Source organism: Ipomoea nil, unplaced genomic scaffold (assembly GCF_001879475.1).
Source record: "Ipomoea nil cultivar Tokyo-kokei standard unplaced genomic scaffold, Asagao_1.1 scaffold3199, whole genome shotgun sequence".
Lineage (NCBI taxonomy): Eukaryota > Viridiplantae > Streptophyta > Magnoliopsida > Solanales > Convolvulaceae > Ipomoea > Ipomoea nil.
In genome coordinates, this window is record NW_017619627.1 from 2,104,770 (window position 1) to 2,119,617 (window position 14,848).

Consider the following 14,848-nt stretch of genomic DNA (forward strand, 5'->3'; position numbering starts at 1 on the left):
TAACTTACCCGAGCCCGTATATAATATACCCGATAAGTACAAGCCCGAGCCCCGGGGCATTACAATCGCAAGGATGCCCGCCCGGGGTAAACGAAAGGGCAAAGGTGCAACATTAGCCCTTTTTTTTCCGACCTTAATAGCCCGACTGAGCCTTTAGCTCGATCTAACCCACTTTTGTTTGCAGAGATGGCTGGTTTCGGAGACGAGGACGCCCCACTACGCCCGGTAGCCAAGATTTCCCTTGGCAAGAAGAAGGCCCCAGCCAAGCCGATCGGGGAAAAGGAGATCCCGGTAGCCCGACCCATAGGGGCGTCAACCGTCACCACGGCTGAAGACTACGTGGTAGACGCGTCGGAAGTCCTGGTTACCCGAGTGGCGGTCGGGAAAGGCAAAGACAAAGTGAAGGAGAAGACCGCTTCGGAGACCGGGGCCCTAAAGCGGCGGCGCGAGCAGCATAGCCCGACGCCCTCAGGCGGCGGCAGCAGGGGTGGTTCCTCGATCCTCACCCGGATCGGGAATGCTGTGTCGGCTAAGGAGGATATCTCCAAGCTGACCCCGAGCCAAGTAGCCGAGATGATCGGCCACGACTTGGCTGAGGTAAACACCCTTCCATCTTTTAAATTTTCTTCTAAGTAACTCCACCCGGCTAACATTCAACCGTGTTGTGTACTGCAGATCTCCCGAGCGGCCCAGTTCCTCCAACAGCGGGCCTTACAGGCCAATGAAGCCAAGGCCCTGAAGAAGGTCGCCAACCAGCGATTACAAGAGATCCGGGACCTCGAGGCCGAGCTCAAGAAGGTGAGAGCTGAATGGGACCTCTCAGAGCAGGTCGCCCAGCAGGCGATCGGGGAAGAGGCCGAGCTAAGGGCTCGCCAGAATGACCCGGACAAGCTCGCCCAACACCTCTTCCAAGACACCAAATCGGGCACTCGCTTTCTTCAGTCCGTTCGGGGCACAGAGGTCGGGGAAAAGCTGATATGGACGTTTGGCCGGTGGGCGTACAAAGCCGGTCAACGAAAGATGCGTGATCAAACCAAGAAGATCATGGAGCAGGCCCTTGAAGGGGATGATCTCCAGTTGGTCTTGACCACACTCCCCGACGACGTAGCCGACCCGGGGCCAGCACCTTTTGATCCGAAGGATCGGGCCACGGCGAGCGGAGTTGAAGCCGCCCCGAGCGGGGAGGGAGCGCCGAGGAAGGGCGATGCCGAGGCGAAGAAGTAGAGTAGGTTTTATCTTTACTTTTTTGTAAATGCCGCTGGTCGGGAGCCCGGTCCCGATTTTGTACCGGGCACGTTTGAATTCAATAAATAGCCCCTTTTGTGTCTAAGTTGCGCCTTTCGTTTTATGTTTTATTCCCAATCGTGCGCACTCCAATCGTAGACTCTCGACCTCATCGTAAACTCCCGACCTCACGGCCATCTGGCCCGGTCTCGCCATACTCGACCCCGTTGACGCCCAACCTTAAGGCCTTATAGCCCGGTCGTGCGTCTAAGGTCCCGTCGTGAAACTGGCCAACCCGATCGAGTTTACCCGATCTCCAAGCCTTGACGAAATTTTTGAAAAGCAGGTAAGCCTCCACGGTCAGGATATATCCGAGCGACGGGCTTACAGATACTTCCTTAGCAGGTAAGCCTCCATGGTCAGGATATATCCGACCGACGGGCTTACAGATACTTCCTTCATCCCAGCCCCCACACTATTGTGCTCTCAAGGCACGAGTGGGTGCGATAGTGAAAGAAGTTGGACGGATCGGGGAATTGTACTGAGAGCCCCTGGTTTCCCCGATTAGTGGCGTGACTCGAATGTCCGCCGATGTGGAGCGCATTTGACCGGTCGATAGATTCGCCCGGTCGATGTAACTTGGAAGATAAATTGGTCTGCGTGCACCAAAGGTAAAGAACATAACCGACCGGGCCGCCGCATGCAAGCGGTCGAGCAATCACCGATCGTATATACATTAAACCTTCCCGCTCGCAGGCGGTTAAATAAATATTTACAATCATAAAATTTAATTACAAATACGACTGGGACTAACTCGCAGGTCGAGCCCCCACTTCGTCTAGAGATTACAAAAAATAGGCTAATGCCTAAACATAACGAGGTGCTCGGAATTCCAAGTCCCCTCAATTACCCGACCGGTTGTCGTCTCCAGTCGGTATGTACCCGGCCGTATGATCGCGCTGATGATATACGGCCCTTCCCAGTTCTGAGCTAGCTTTTCGCCCTCCAAAGGTTGACTGGCCTCCCTTCGTCGTAGAACGTAATCTCCCACTTGAAAGTAACGAGGGCTGACCCGAACATCTTTTGAACTCTTGACCCGCTTCTGGTACTCGGCCATACGCCGAGCAGCTAGCTCTCTTTTTTCTTCGACCCCATCGAGATCCACGACCATCGCATGTTCGTTTTCCTCCGCATTGTACGTTCTCTCTCGATCGGTCGGGATCCAAGCCTCGATTGGGAGCCGGGCTTCTGCTCCATAAACCAGGGCGAAAGGGGTCTCCAGAGTAGCTTCCCTCGGGGTCGTCCGATAAGTCCACAAGACATACGGCAACTCATCGGCCCAACTATGACCAGCCGAGTGTAACTTCTTTTTTAGACCTTCCAAAATCGTCCGGTTAGCATTCTCCACTTGTCCGTTTCCCTGCGGGTAAGCCACCGACGACCGAACGTGAGTCGTCCCGATCGTGGCCAAAAAGTTTTGAAAATATTGGCTTACGAATTGGCGGCCGTTGTCGCTTATGAGATGCACGGGCACACCAAAGCGGGAAATCACATTTCGCCAAAGGAACCGAGCGCATTGCTGAGAAGTGATCGTGGCTAAGGGCTCAGCTTCGATCCACTTGGAGAAGTAATCGATGGCGATAATCACAAACTTTCTCCGACCGGAGAGCTGAGGGAAGGGGCCCAAGATGTCTACCCCCCACCTAGCGAAGGGAATTGCAGTCGTAACCGGCTGATAGAAAGTTGCCGGTCGTCCTGGCATCCAGGCAAACAGTTGGCACGTCTCACATTCCCGAGCTAACTTTTCACAGTCTAGCTGGAGGGACGGCTAATAGTACCCGATCAGCATGATACGACGGGCTAACGACCGGCCTCCTTGATGTGAAGAACAAATTCCCGAATGCAATTCCTTCATGACCAGATCAGCCTCAAATGCGGTCAAGCAACGCATAAGAGGTCCTCCGTACGATCGCCTGTAGAGACGACCGTCCAAGACTTGGAACCTTGGGGCCCTAAGCTTGGCCTTTCGGGCACGCTGTGGGTCGTCTGGGAGTCGACCATGCTCGAGATACTCCTTTAGATCAGTGATCCAGTTGTCCTCTACCGGTTGGATCGGATTGACTGGTAGACGATGGATGCTATGTCTTGGGATCACCAGAATTCGTGCTATCTTCGACATGTGTTCCGGGGCGTCTTGAGCCAGTTTAGATAAGATATCTGCATCGGCGTTATCCAGTCGGGGTATATGCTGGACGGTATACCCCCGGAACTGAGCAAGCTTCTCTAAGGCTAGGTCCCGGTATAATTGCAGACGCTCTCCATTGACCTCATAATCTCCGAGGACCTGCCCGACCACGAGCACAGAATCTGTTTGAGCTCGGATGTATTCAGCCCCCAAGTCCCGAGCGCACTGTAAGCCATTAACAAATGCTTCGTACTCGGCCTCATTATTGGTCGGGTGGAACTGATACATGAGAGCAAAATAAACTTTAAATCCTTCCGGGCTCGTGACCACCACTCCTCCTCCCGCTCCTTTCTTGCTACTCGACCCGTCAGTAGCCAGCGACCACCACTCAGCCTCAGGATCCGCGACCTCGGGGGGTCGGGTATCCCGGGCGGTGCACTCGACCAAGAAATCTGCAAGGGCCTGACCTTTGATAGCTGGTCTCGGTCGGTATTCGATCGCATACTGGGTCAACATTAATGCCCACTTAACTAGGCGACCGGATGAGGAAGCAGTTCGGAGGACTGGCCCGATCGGCTGATCGGTCAATACACGAATTGCTCGACCCTGGAAGTAGGGGGCCAACTTCTTCGCGGCAATGTATAAGGCGTAGACGATCTTCTCTAACCGGGAGTACCGGAGCTCGGGACCATGTAGCGCGTGGCTTACATAATACACCGGTCGCTGGACCCCTTCCAGATCGGTTCGGCACAATACTGCGCTTACTGCACGATCGGAGACGGCAAGGTACACGTCTAGCCCTTCTCCGAGCTCGGGCTTTGAGAGCACGATTGGTGACATGAGGTACTCCTTCAGCTCATCAAAAGCCGCTCGACATTCTTCGTCCCAGACGAATCTATTAACCTTTCGCAATACCTTGAAGAAAGGTAAAGCGCGCTCGGCTAACTTGGAGAGGAACCGGCTGAGGGCTGCCAACCGACCGGTCAATTGCTGGACTTCCCGAACGGTAGAGGGTGGTTGCATGTCCAGAATCGCTTTCACTTTGGCCGGGTTGGGCTCAATTCCTCTCTTGGTCATCATATAGCCGAGGAACTTCCCGGTCTGAACCGCAAATGTACACTTGGTTGGGTTCAACCGCAACTGGTACTTCCTCATAATCTGGAAGCATTCCCGGAGGTCCCGAGTGTGGTCGGATCGGTCCCGACTCTTGACCAACATATCATCAATGTAAGCTTCCATCGTTCGGCCTAGCAAGTCGGCAAAGAGCATATTGACCATTCTCTGATAGGTGGCTCCTGCGTTGCGTAGACCGAACGGCATCACTCGGTAGCAATACAGCCCGTCCGGGGTCACGAAGGCTGTCTTGCTCTCATCTTCATGGTGCATCATGATTTGGTGATAACCCTTGAATGCATCCATGAAGCTCATCAATTCGGCCCCGACCGTCTCGTCGACCATCTGGTGGATACTCGGTAATGGATACGGGTCAAGCGGACAGGCCTTATTGAGGTCGGTAAAATCTATGCACATCCTCCACGCTGGGGGCTTCGGAACAAGAACTATATTAGCCACCCACTCGGGATAAATCACGGGTCGGATGTGCTCGATCGCCACCATCTTCTTGACTTCCTCTCTAACAAACTCGCGGCGATCGGAAGAAAGGTGCCGGGTTTTTTGCACCACCGGCTTCGCTGCGGGATCGACGGTTAACTTGTGACAAATAACCGACCGGTCGATCCCGGGCATGTCCTCGGGCCCCCAAGCGAAGATATCGGCATACTCACGAAGTATGGCCAGAATTTCTGCTCGGAGATCGGGGGTGAGGGCCCGACCAATCTTAATCTTCCTATCCGGTCGGTCCTCGGATAGGGGAACTTCTTCTATCTCCTCGGAAGGCTCCGGTTGTTCCTTCCGATCTTTAGCCTCTTCTTTGGCTATGGTGTTCACCAGGGAAGACGAACCGGAATCGCGTCTGTTAACCGCTCGGGTGTAACACTTCCTGGCGGATTGGACATCGCCACGGACCACGCCGACCCCATTGGGGGTGGGGAATTTCATGCATCGGTGAGGCATTGAAATTATCCCACCGATCTTCATAATGGCCGGTCGGCCCAAGATGATGTTGTGGACGCAATGGAGATTGACCACAACGAATTCTAACTCCGTCTTGATCGACTTCGGGGCCGTGCCGATCTCGACCGGGAGCGTTATCTTTCCCTCGGGGTAAATAAGGGCCCCGGTAAATCCAGACAGTGGTACACCGACCGGAGTCAGCTCCTTCCTGTCTAATCCAAGCTTTTCAAACACGTCCAAATAAAGGACATTCACACTGCTGCCAGTGTCGACCATAACCCTCTGGACGTCCGTCCCTTTCACATCAATTGTGACCACGAGCGCCTCCATGCCGTGGTCACCGCTGCTGGGTTGATCTTCGAGGGTGAAGGTTATGGGCTCCATCTTTTGCCTCTTCCCAGTCTCCCGGGAGTCCACTATGGCGACCGGGCAATTACTCCGCGGTCGGGAAGCGTCTTCCAATCCACCGAAAATAACGTGGATGGTCGGCTTTCCTGCTGGTCGGCTGCTAGATGGAGGGTCAAGGTCCCGTCGGTCATCGCGACGATCGTCTCTACGATCGTCTCTTCGGTCCTGACCTGACCGATCGGAGCGGTGATGAGAGCGTAGCTGTTCTCTCCGATCGGTATTCCTCTTGGGGTCCTCTCTTCTCCCCACACACTTGTCCAACTTCCCTAGATTGAGCAAGTCTTCCAACAGTTGGAGCAAGTGGGTACACTCTTCAGTGTCATGCCCAGCACATCGATGGTAAGCGCAATGCTTACTCTTGTCAGGGCCATCTCGATCGGGATGGGGAAGCTTGATGAGGTTGCATGACTGAGCATACTGCATGGCCTCCGCTGCGGATCGGTTTAAGGCCGTAAACTCACCAGTCCTGGTGCGGGATCGGGGATGATCGTCACCCGATCGGTGTTCCGCCCGGCCGGCCGGTTTACGAGATGAAGACCCGACCTCCTGCGAGCGCTTCACAGCGTTCGCCTCGCCAGCATTGGCATAATCTGTGACCCTTCGAAGGGCTTCCTCATACGTGGCCGGGGGGTGTAAAATGAAGTCTTGATATAAATACCCCGCCCGGAGAGAGATGTGCAACATGTGGGTGGCGGTGGCATCGTCCATGGGCTCTACCTCCCCGACCGCCGCCTTCCACTTGGTGAGGAAGTCGGTCAAGCTCTCGCCTTCAAGTTGCTTGGCCTTCTCCAGATACATATAAGGCTTCCTCACCACTTTGGAAGTGATGAACTTCCTCACAAACTTGACCGCCAGGGTGTCAAACCTGTCGATCGAACCCGGCTGCAAAGTTCGGAACCACTCCGTCGCTCGACCGGTAAGCGTGGAATAGAAAGCCCTGCACATCACGGCGTCCGACACACCCTTCAGCGTCATATTGCTGTAGAAATCGTTGACGTGAGCCTCAGGGTCTGACCGGCCATCATAGCTTTTCTCTCCAGAGACCTTTAAATCGAGCGGGTAAGGCTGAGCCATTACCGCCGCTGTGAAAGGCGTCTGGTGCAGGGTCGGTTGTCCAACCGAGGTTGCTGCAGGGTGCGCGTTTCTGAATTGCGCAAATTCTGCCTGGAGGTTATAGAGTAATCCTCGGGTCTCGTTGAGCTCAGCGGCTTGAGCGGCTTGGGCTGTATCCCGAGCGCGTCGTCGTCGGTGAGATCTCGACCCGCTATATCCAGATGAGGCCTCCTGGCTAGCCTCCTGCATCTGTACGTCTTCTTGCCCGCGGTTCGGGTCTTGGGGTCCCAATCGCTGGCGCATCTCCGGTCGAAGACGATCAAAAGCTGCCGCTCGGGCAGTTTCTTCGGGGTCCTCCGCTTGGACGGGAGCCTCGACCGCTTGCCGAGCCTGCCCTGGTGCCTCCATCGCATCAGCACCCCCCGACCCCAACCGCGAATGAGCCGAGCGTCGAGCCCGGGATGCGGACTGACGCTGCGGCTCTACCTGTGCGATCGGTTGTACTGGAGGGGCGGCGGCTGGAGCTGTGTAAGCAGGTGTATATGGTGGATAACCAACCGGGGGAGTGTAGTACATCGGTTGGCCAGGCCAATACCCGTACGGTAGAGGTGGGACCGGGTATGGATATTGGCCGGGATACATCATCGGCTGCTGCTGGTATGTCTGACCGGGTGTTGGGTATCCCGGTTGTATGTAATTCACCGGTTGTTGGGCCACCGGGTATGTGTTAGACGGATGCGGTGGTGAGAGATTGAGATTGAGCTCTACCGTCTGACCTTGCTGTTGGGTGGCGTGGTGCCCAGATGAACTCGCTGCGTCCGCTTGGTCGTCGGCGAAGTTGTTTTGAGCCCACGGATACATGATTGGAAAGGGAGCGGTTCTCGTCAAGACGTTGCTTTCTCGCACGGGTCCCTAATTAAAGCAAGTAAAAGACTTTATTGATCACGGTAAAGGCCCTAAGTACAATCTACTTGGTTGCTCTGAGTACCGACTGACTGCGGTCGGGATTCTCTAGTAACAACCTATCGATCGTCCAAAAGTCCTCTACACTGTAGCTACTGTGGGTATTTATAGCCGTTGTGCCGGGGACAAGGATCCGGCCGTTCGGCATGTTCTCCACGTAGCCACCACGTGTCATCCTTCCGGGTGCCCTGTCTGTCGTCGTAAAGAGCCGCCACGTGTCCTTCGTCAGCTCTCTCGCCAAAGGGCTACCGCTCGGTGATCGACACTAATGCTCGGGCAATTCCCGGTCGCATCCCGACCGGGTTCTTCATAACAAGCCCGACCTGCTACCTGCAAAGACAAAAAGACAAAGACAAAGGCAAATCGGTCGTAGTGAAGCTTATGTCGGTCGGGATATTCCCTACCACCCTTTGTTCCGATAAGCGATCGAATTGATCACGATATGCGATTGTGGTGTGGTTTGGCACTATACCCCATGTGTGTGCGCACACCCACCTACAACAATAAAATTGCAAACACAATATAAAATAATTCTAAAATGATTAGTACATGTAATAAGTAAAAGGATACTTACCGATATGCAAGAGGGTAATCTGAGATCTCTGTGAGTAGCAGAACACCATGTGGCCGTACCATAGGCAACCTCTCTCATGCCCATATTTGTAGAAGAAGAAAATAACCACAAACTGTTTAATATTTTCTGCCTAGCACTTCCGCACAAGGAACGGTACAAATATTCCAAAACAGCTTATCCCCAGCTGTATTGTCCACATAAGTCAAAATTTCTAATATACTCTTACAAGTATGTTTTATAATACATCTTGCTGGTGTCCGGAAACAAACAAAAAAAAAAACCATTTAATAAATGATAAATTAAACGCCGTGTTTCCAAAAGCACAGATTCTTGTGTGCTACACTCGTTTAACTGGCCAACCGCCGGGACCACAGAGCCATTAATCCTTGTCATAGTCATGAATTGCGGTGCCAAATCAAATCCAAGCAGCTGTAGGCAATTTCTCACAACTTCAGCTGGTTCATAAACAGTATCGTCCCTCGACACTGGCAACCCGTCCACCTTGAGACCAAAAAACACTTCCGTATCTTGAACTATTATTCCAACCTCACCAAATGGCATATGAAAGGCATGCACTACCGGCCCCCATCGCTCAAGAAGGATAATAATTAGCCCATGGTCCAATTTAATGGACGTCAAACGAGAAATACCGTAAAATCCGGCAGTACAGAGATGTTCTTGCACTCGAGGATTAAGTGCAGCATCGCACACTGTTACCATATCGTACCGTGCAACTTTCACTTCACATTCGTAGTTGGGTTCGGTCCAAATTGCTCTACTACGATGTTGCTTTTGAAACGTTAGCACACTCGGATCAATAGGTCCAAGATTCACTCGTTGTTGTGCCATAACTATACTAAATAACAATCAATGACTAAACATTTTTAATCACGTCTTTCATTTATTATTATTTGTATCTTTTCAATAATTTAACAACAATCCTTATGATAATTATTAAATAGGAAGTAAAGGAAATGTTGCTTTTTTTTTTTGCTGCTAGGAGAAAGGTTTGAGTACAAATGACACTGCTCTCATAAACATACATTATGTAACAATCATAATAAAATTCATGACAATTAGGTAACATTCATAATTTACTCATAAACATACATTATGTAACAATCATAATAACAAGTATGTCACAATCATAATACAAATCATGTAGGTGTAATGTTAGCAAAAAATTTATCTTTTGGGTGCCTTGGAATAATCGAAGTGGGTTGTGAATGAAATTTTGTGTTTCAGTGCTATCATGATTTTAGTTTTCTCAGCGGCAGTGTGGGAGCAATCTCTAAAAGTGAGGGGGTTCCTTGTGCGCAGTGAGCACAGGTAATCTCTAAAAGTGAGGGGGTTCCTTGTGCGCAGTGAGCACAGCTCTAGCCTCTGTGGTTCATGTTCAGTTGAGTTACCATGATTTACATCCTTCCAAATGCTCTGTCGGGTCGGGATGTGAGGGGCCCTTAGGGTTGGGGTTCAGTCTTTTGGAAGAATGATTTTAGTTTTCTGTGTAAGTTATGCTTAATAATAGTTGTGCTTCGGTTTATTTTTTTGTTTTTTTTTTTAATTTTATTTTTTATGTTATGATACTGAGTACATAAAATTTAATCATATATTCATATAATAACAAAAATATATGTATACAGATGGCTTGCCCTAGTCCGTTTTTAATCGCATTTTTTTTTGAAGAACCAGAATGTGCTTTTCACAACAACAACAACAACAGATTTTCACAACAACACAAAAACATATCTTAGGAAATATAAAACAAGGATGAAAAACAAAGCTTGGGAAATATTCAATTGAAATAAACAAAATGAAATTTTTTTTACTGCAAATCAATCTGTTGTTATCAATAGAAGTTTATTTAATCGCATTTGATTTTTTTTTTTTTTGAAGAACCAGAATGTTCTTTTCACAACAACAACAACAACAGATTTTCACAACAAAAAAAAAAAACAAATCTTGGGAAATATAAAATAAGGATGAAAAATAAAGTTTGGGAAATATTTAATTCAAATAAACAAAATGATTTTTTTTTTTTTACTGCAAATCAATTTGTTGTTGTCAATAGAAGTTTATTTAATCGCATTTGATTTTTATTTTTTTTTTGAAGAACCAGAATGTACTTTTACAACAACAACAACAGATTTTCACAACAACACAAAAACAAATCTTGGGAAATATAAAACAAGGATGAAAAACAAAGCTTGGGAAATATTCAATTCAAATAAACAAAATGAATTTTTTTTTTTTACTGCAAATCAATCTGTTATTGTCAATAGAAGTTTATTTAATCACATTTTGATTTTTTTTTAAGAACCAGAATGTGCTTTTCGCAACAACAGATTTTCACAACAACACAAAAACAAGTCTTTGGAAATATAAAACAAGGATGAAAAACAAAGCTTGGGAAATATTCAATTCAAATAAACAAAATGAATTATTTTTTTTTAGTGCAAATCAATAAAAACACTACATTCAAACTACAGGGAAAATATAAAAATCTTTTGATGCACAGGAAAACGCTTGTGCTTCTCGTCTGTTTGCCTTCACCACCGCCTACGCCGGCCGGCTGCCGTCACCAATGCTCCGGCGAGTGTCCGTCAACACCGGAAAACGCTTGTGTTTCTAATCTGTTTGCCTAAACCACCACTTACACCGGCCGGCTGCCGTCACCAATGCTCCGGCAGGTGTCTGTCAACACCGACACCTGCGTCAAAAACGCCGCCGCCTGCGGCAGTAACCACCGCGCAACGCCGCTGCCTTCAGAATGGATGTGGATTATTCTTCAAACTTTTGGGAACACAAATCTTTGTTTTTGCTTATCATTATTTAAATCTGGGTGAGACCATAGAAGCTTGTTTGAAGAGAAAAATTTTGGTAGAAGGCGGAAGAGATGAAGAAAATCGGATGGTGAGGAGTGAATTTAAGGTTAGGGTTTTGTAGAATGTTGGTTTCCACGCGGCTATCCAAATATTTTGTAGACTGTAAGGGTCCCGTATAATACACTATACACATACTGTATGGAATTAATTATTTAAATTGTACACAGAGTGTATGTCAGACTTCAAGCCATAAATGCTATAGGCTAGGCCGTTTCTACCAAAATCGGACTCCTCGATCCAACGCACTTTTCCCTACTTAGAGCATCCACAATGGTTGGGAATAATTGGGAGATAATGTAAGAGTGATTAGGAAAGAGAATGTGGGAATGGAAGAAAAAAAAAACAAAATAAAACAAAAAAAATTTAAAAAAAAAAAAAGAAAAATAAAAAAAATAACATGGTCAGGCGCGCGTGCAATGTGGCTGGCTGCTGTGCGCAGAACGCGCACAGCAGCTTATCATTTCTGATATTTCTCTTCCCTTGGGAAGAGAAATATCTCAACATTTGCAGGAGAACTATTTCATGTATTAACCCCACCCCACATTAATAAATAACCCCACCCAAGTTAATAGATCTGACATTAACCCCTCTTTCACCATTGATGTGGATGCTCTTAGACACCTATTTCCATGAAGCTACTTTATGATATCAACCCCCAGATTTTGCACCTTCGGCAAAACCACCCAAGAAAGCATCACAAACACCCATACCAAAAAAAAAAAAAAAAAAAAAAAAAAAAAAAAAAAAAAAAACCTAACCATCTACATATCAGCAAGCGTCGACACCAGTCTGGCGATAGACAACCGTTCTACAGAAGGTAAATTCCAAACAAATGTTGTATTTTTTTTCGTTTAGCCTATAACACAACACTATCTTTGAAAGATATAAGAAACCTAATTATTTATATTGCAGATCAAAACTCACTGCAGTGGTGGACCCAGAAATTTTGTCTAATGGGGCAAAACATTATAGTTTAAAAGACAATGAAACACTCAAGAAATATAGTCATAAGTAATTAAATATTAATGGATATAGGTGAAAAATAAAACACATTAAAACTTTATAAAAATACTCATAACAAAATATGAAACATAACTAATTTGATAGAATAATTCAAATAGAAAACACTTTATAAATTACACATTTCATTATTATTAATATAAAAAAAGTTTTATATATATATATATATATATATATATATATATATATATATATATATATATATATATATATATATATGCTAAATAGGAGGAATTAAAAAGTTTTAATACTTTTGGTGAATAACAGCAAGGGATTCAAACACCAGACCCTTCCACAGATTAAAAACACACCTTGTCAACTCGCTCGGATTGTCTATTAGTTACTTTTATCTGTTTTTTAATATTTATATCTAAAACATGTATATATATACATATATACATACAAGGACTATATATGGCGTGGGGGTGGGGTGAGTGAGGGCAGCTGCCCCCACCCCTGCTCACTGCTAAATTAAATAGGAGTTCGACCTAAATAATGGCTCCACAACTCTTGTACTTACTCATGCAAAAGTGGGAGCAGAGCTAAAATCGCCTGAATTTTTTATTTTTTGCAAAATCGATCTGCTAAAGATAATATGCTACCTTTTTTTTTTTTTTTTTTTGCAAAATCGATCTGCTAAAGATAATATGCTACCTTTTTTTTTGAATGCTACTAGCTCTATTACATTGTAGTATCTGTTCATATACTTTCTCAACCTACTAAAACACAAAAAACCAATAATGCCTCCACTAAAGCTCGAACTCACAACCTTTCAAATGGAAATCCAACCCGAGTACCATTAGACCACATAGTCTTAGTATATGATATGCTACCTATATATTAGGTTTATATTTAATTTTTTTTTTAAAGATACGTATGAAATCTGTGTATTAGTATTAAATATTGTCATTTTCTGCCTTGAACTTTCTAATTTAGAAAAAAATTCATGAATGCAATGCCTTAAATTTAGTTAGTCAAAACTTATAACCTGTGAAAGGATCTAAATGATGAAGATTTTTATGTTATAATTAGATGTTAAAAAATGATACTGTACTACTTAACAGACTACTATTCTGTTTTAGAGTTTTTGAGATAAAATACTAAATAATCACATTGAAAATATAGTACGGTACACACAGGCAATTTGATTACTATACGCAGTACATCAAATCAATGTACTCTAAGAGAACATACATAATTAAAACAGCTGCAACAATACCTTTATTTACATGACCATGTTTTCTCTTGCATCCAATAGTAGTTGAATTCTCTAACTTCCTCATTTTTTTCTTTAGGTTGTTGCTAGCTATCCAGCTTTGAAGTATTGAAGTGATTTTGAAGAAAACTTTTGTTGTAAGAGCATTCACATTAGTGGTTTTTTGGGGTTAATGTCAGAATAATTATGCTCAGTGAGGTTAATAACAAATGTGGGGTGGAGTTATTTGAGAAAATATTTATCCTGCAAATGACAAAATAATGTCAGAAAAAAAAAAAAAAAAAAAAAAGAAACAAACAGATGTTGTGCGCGTTTGCGCACAGCCAAGTGCCACACGAGCGCATGCAGTGCACGCGCTTGACGCCTCTTTAATTTATTCATTTCTTTTTTAAAAAATTAGTTTTCTCTTTTTTTTTCTCTTTTTTTCTCTCCCCTCCAACATTCTCTTTCCTAATCACTCTTACATTATCTCCACATTCTTTCCAACTGATGCGGATGCTCTAAACATGTGAAAGACACCATTTTATACTCCTTTAAAAAACATTGATAATTGCAATATAATGATTACTAATAGGTAGCCTTGTAATGAATAGTAGTCTCCTTTTTATTGGGAATGAAAAATCTATAGTGATTTTATTTACTTGTAAATACATGTACTCAGTAGGTTATCTACTCAATGCATCTGCAGTTTACTCAATTGGTTATTTACTCAAATCATCTGCAGTTTTCTATGTGTATATATATATATATATATATATATATATATATATATATATATAAGGGATCAGGTGCATTTGTGGCTTCCCGTGCGGTAGATTAATGTACGTGAGTTATATACTTAATGTGTGTGAGTCGTGTGCTTAATGTGCCTGAGATTTGTACTTAATGTGCGTGAATGTGTAATGTTAATGTGCGTGAGTTTTGTACTTAATGTGCCTGAGTATTGTGCTTAATATGCGTGAAGTTTGTGCTTAATGTGCGTGACTTGAGTTCAGAATTACGAGCTCAGAAGGAAGCAGAACAGAAAAGGAAGGTGGGTGAAGCTTTTCTGATTGTGTGTGAATGGATGGATATATATAAACGCACATATGGTTGTTCTGATTTTATGTTAAAAACAAGACAAAATCCATTCCTCCACCACTTCGAAACAAAAAACAAGAAGAAAATGCAGCAGTGGATGCGCATAATTTTCACAGTGGATGAAGAACACACTCACCCACATTAAGCACACAACGCATCTTAGGCAC